Source organism: Aegilops tauschii, chromosome 4 (genome assembly GCF_002575655.3).
Source record: "Aegilops tauschii subsp. strangulata cultivar AL8/78 chromosome 4, Aet v6.0, whole genome shotgun sequence".
NCBI classification, from domain to species: domain Eukaryota; kingdom Viridiplantae; phylum Streptophyta; class Magnoliopsida; order Poales; family Poaceae; genus Aegilops; species Aegilops tauschii.
The window spans coordinates 234,768,270-234,773,420 of NC_053038.3; the positions used below are offsets into that span (position 1 = coordinate 234,768,270).

The 5,151-nt window shown below is 49.3% G+C and overlaps 1 pseudogene; it reads right to left on the reverse strand.

The window, feature by feature from the left end:
- Positions 1-267: 267 nt before the first annotated feature.
- On the reverse strand, positions 268-3,062 carry LOC109747507 (uncharacterized; annotated as a pseudogene).
- Positions 3,063-5,151: the final 2,089 nt, after the last annotated feature.

Consider the following 5,151-nt stretch of genomic DNA (forward strand, 5'->3'; position numbering starts at 1 on the left):
ATTCTAGCTTTCTTTTTTTTCACCGACTCTTCTTCTTTCTCAACGCTACTAAGGACCTGACGGTTCGCCTACTTGATGCATGAAACAACATGAGAAAGGGTTCTAAAATAAAATGCTAGAAAGTCTACCACAGTACAGTCAAAGTCAGCAGCTGAGTTTGCCTAGCCTCGCCTACTCATTTTTGTAGGCGAGCGAGTTAGCGAGGAGGCTTAGGGATAAGAGAGTGTCGGTGCGTACGTAGCCTTCATCTACTACGCTACACAAAGTCACTTAGCTCGATGTTAATTAAGAGAGTAAAGGAGGAATACCCTACATACAAGAACCACAGTTCGCTTACAAAGGTATAACCTTTAGCTCCCCGGGGCTAAGCTGATTCGCACCACTGATAGTTAATTAAGATTCCATTTCAAAGGCGCTACTTTGTTTCGCAAGCCTTTGTCATTGTCAGTCAACTAAGGTTGGCCCTCGGCCCCCTGCGAATCCGTAAATCAGAGAGCATGCCGCAAAAAAAGGATGGTCCCCTATGCATTTCATTCTTTCCGGAACGCAAAGAATTAAAGTACCTGACCCCCCATCATGGTGAACCTCTCCTTGTGATCGGGATGAGGTAGATCCCCCCAGCCGGGGGGCGGATCGAATCGGAGTTTCCTTAGGTGGCCACCGACCTACAGTTCTCCTTAAACTTCTGTGCTTGGTGGAAAAGAAGCGAACAAAGGTACGCTCGCTTGCTGCCTTGTTCTTTGCCGCGGACTGGGATCGCTCACCAGCTAGGCCCTCTAGAAAAAAGTTGGAGCAACATTGTATGAGAACATATTACCCATCTTCGGGGACAAGGGGCGGAACGACCTCTCGATCTACTTACTGCAGCCCAGGACGGGCGTCGTCGTCCAGTCGTGACTTCATGTTTTGATCTCCCCTACGCCTAGGACGTTGTCTGGGCCAAGAGCCATAGTTAGTTGCTGTTTCCATTTGGTTCTTCCTTCTCATTGTTGATTCCGGCAAGACCCAGCCCGATGATGATGTCTGCTAGTTGGTAGTGAGAGGACTCTTAGTACCCGCAAAAAAGGGCGCTGGTGAAAAAAACAATCATTTGATTTAGTTTCTTGGTCTCCCTTAGCAGCGGGAAAGGAGTCTATCTATCTACCTAGCTTTGGTATATTTCCCCCAACGCAATTCAAAAACGTAAATTCCACGAATCCCTGAGGTGGATATGTCCGACGACTCAGCAGCAGTGCGGAATTGAGTTTCTGGTCCGGTGGATCTGATCTATAGTTAGGGGGCAATACATACCAAAAGGTTCGATGAAGGAAGGCGCAGTATATAACCGACCCACCCATAGCCGGTCTAACTGCTGAGAGAGAAAAGTGCTTTTCTTTCCCTAAGAGTCCTCGAGTACACACAACTATTGCGGATCCTTTGCGAGATCAAGATTTTTGATTCATAATTTAGAATCAATCCATGTTAGGTCAACATCGAGACAGATTCCTAGGTTGACGTTACCATTGGATTGACCCTCACTCAGGCCTCTGATTCCAAGGAGTTGATTCGGCAAGTTCCCCGTGCTACCCCATGGGAAGTCTAATCGGATCAATTGGTGGTTCCGTATTGAGTAAGCTTAGAAAGCATACGCCTTCATTCTTTTCCTCCTCTGATCTTAGAAAGCATACTAAACTTCACTCCAATCTTTCCCCATTAGCAACAAGAGCAGCTCTATCTATCGGCCCTTGATGAGTAAGCTTAGCTATACCGCTTAGGTTGCAAAGCAGCTAGCTCCCTTCTAATGCGTTATTGCTTGGAGCCTTCTCGCTTAGTAAGCCGCCTTTGGACCTTCCTCCTTCTTACTCTGTTTGGTATTCGCTCGCGGTTTTGTTTCCAGGTTCTTTCGTTCTTGGCTGGCTCTCTCTATTGTTGTTTGTAGATCGTGCGTCCTGCGCATTGATCCGGCAGCGAGACCCACCCTGGTTGTAAAGCGAAGCGAGCCGTCCTTCCTTTCATTCGTTGCTTTGTCTTCGGTTTGTTTTTAAACTCGACCTTCTATCGGGACTGTGGTGACGAACCTTACTCCCCTCGGTCAAGTGGTTGGCCCGTCTATCCAATAAGTTATTAAGTGAATGGGAATCCTATAGTTTGACCAACCTGGGAAGAGTAGTCAGAGCCAATTCGCTAATATGGAGCTGTTTATATCGGCTTTCTTTCCTAACCAACAGGAAAAGAGAGACATGCGAGTTCGACTCTCGTTCTATCCATGTTCAGCAGTCCCTTTCCATCTTGGTACTGTTGATGGCAGTTGTGACGCCCGGATAACTAAGCTACAGTAAACCTACGCTAATGATGCTACGTCACCTGTGTTACTGTTACCCCGCGTTAGATAAAAAACGTTTCGGAATCTAATTAGAATTTTTGACAAACAATAAAAGTTTTCAATTATCAAAGTAAAAATACTCAAAATGTTTCCAATATTTTCTAGACATTTTTCTTGTTGAACCAAAATCATTTGGCTCACCAAATATTCCCTAGTAAATTATGAAGTGGCCCAACTTATGTGGAGCATTTAAATTCAAAAATAATTTTGATGGATTTGAAACAACCCCCAAACCTTGTGGGCAATCTCCATAATAATGACTTATAATTATGTGACAAGTTTCATGTTTAACAAAACTCATTTCATAGCTTAGAATAATAGAAAACCAAGACTATAAAAGAAAACCGAAAAAAATTCCTAACAAGCTATTGTGCGGATGGGCTCTATGTAGCTACAGTGCTTCGGCCCAGCCCACAAAGGCTTTTCCCCCACCTCTATACAGTGCAGAGGAGGCCACGGTGTTGTGCACGCACGCTCGGCCGTCCATGCGCCGATGCCCCTCGTGTCGATCATCCGCTCATCCTGGAGATGCATAAGAGCCCTCTCGACCCCGTTGACGAACCCTAGCCGCTTCATACCTCCCCATCGCCTCTCTCTCTCGATCTGAACCATGCCCAAGCTCCGCCGTCGACATGTTGCCGTCGATGCCGCGGCCACCGTCCTCCCCGCGCCGCGAGAAGACGTCCAGGAGGACCGCCATCGATGACTCCTTCTTCGCCTAGCACCATGACAAGTCGGACCGCCCCGTACGCTCGGCATCGAGCCATTCCTCTCCTTCGGCGTCGCATCTCGTCGTCGGTTGCCACTGCTCCGGGCCACCGCCGACCTCCCAACCTCGTCCACAAGCACCATGGTGAGCACCTCTACCGATCCCCTCGCTTTCCCCTTTCGATCTGTGCCGTTTTCCACCACACTTGTGTTCATCCGTGGTCGACATGGCTGCAGCTCCGCTGAGGTGCTCGCGTCATGCGCTCACCGAGCCAACGCGCGCGCTCGGCCGCCCCTGACCGCATCGCGCCCTGCCGCCCTCCGGCTGCGCCCCGCGCGCTCCCGTTGCTGCTGTGCTGTTGCTCTGCATACTGCTAGTAGTGCTACTGCCGCTGCTCTGCGTGCCCGCTTGCTGCTTGCCACAGCTGTTGCCGCTCCTACCTGCTGCGACCGCTCCCCTACTACCGCTGCTCGCCCGCGCATGCGCCCGCTGCCGCCGCTTGCTACTGCTAGCCACGGCCATGGCTATGGCCGTGTGTGTGTGTGTCCAGAGTGGGTGTCGTGTGTGTATGTGCGTGTGTGTGCACAGCCCCAGTTGGCTGTGCCACCGGCCGGTCCCTGGCTTAATTAATCTAGGATTAATTAGGACTAGTTTAGGTAGGAACCTAACTTAGTGCTAATTAGTCTTTATAAACAATGACATGTGGCCCCCTAGTTTAAATTAAGTTAGACAAAGTAATCTACACCTATGACAATGACATGTGGGCCAAACCTACCCCTTTTGACTAGTCAAATTGACTTGGTCAATTCGGATTAAATCAAAATAAAATAAAACCAGGAATAAAAAACCAATAAAAATTTCAAAATTAATATAAAATAATCCGTAACTCGGATGAAAATACTTTGTGCATGAAAGTTGCTCAGAACGACGAGACGAATCGGAATATGCGGTCCGTTTGTCCGCCACGCGCACCTAGCATAGCAAACATGCACATTTTTCCTCCGGTTCATTTGTCCAAAAATGCGAAACACTGGGAATACTTTCCCGGATGTTTCCCCCCTTCGCCGGTATCACCTAGTACTGCGTTAGGTCACCTCTAGCACCGCGTATTGTCATGTTATGCTTTGTGATCCTTTTATTGCTCCGTTATTTATTGTGTTCCCCCTCCGTTACTTCTTTCCGGTAGACCCTAACACCGCTGCTTGTACCCCTGTGATCGACTACATCGATGACGAACCCTTCTTGCCAGAGCAACCAGGTAAGCCCCCCCCCCTTGATCACCATATATCGCCTATTCTTCTCTATACTGCTTGCATTAAAACAGTGTAGCATGTTACTGCTTTCGGTTAATCCTATTCTGTTGCATAGCCTGTCATTGTTGCTACAATTGTTGATAACTTTACCTGCTATCCTAATGCTTAGTATTGGATGCTAGTGTTCCATCAGTGGCCCTACACTCTTTTCCGTCTGCCATGCTATACTACTGGGCCGTGATCACTTCGGGAGGTGATCACGGGCATATGCTATATAATTTATATTGTTACATTACTTATGACACAGTTCGGACATGGGGGCTGAAGGGGCAGGTGGCTCCATCCCGGGAGAGGTGGGCCTGGGTTCCCGACGGCCCCCGACTGTTACTTTGTGGCGAAGCGACAGGGCAGGTTGAGACCACCTAGGAGAGAGGTGGGCCCGGCCCTGGTCGGCGTCCGTGGTTACTTTAAAATAACACGCTTAACAAGATCTTGGTATTTGATCTGAGTCTGGCCACTGGCCTATACGCACTAACCAGCTACGCGGGAACAGTTATGGGCACCCGACGTCGTGGTATCAGCCGAAGCCTTCGTGACATCAGCGACTGAGCGGCGTGCGCCGGGTTGGACTGGAACGCCTGCTCTTGTATAAGGGAGGCTATGTCTGCTCACCGACCGCGTACGCAACGTGCAGGTGTGCAATGAGCGATGGGCCCAGACCCCTGCGCGCATAGGATTTAGACCGGCATGCTGACCTCTCTTTTGTGCCTAGGTGGGGCTGCGACGTGTTAATCTTCCGAGGCCGGGCATGACCCAGGAAAGTGTTT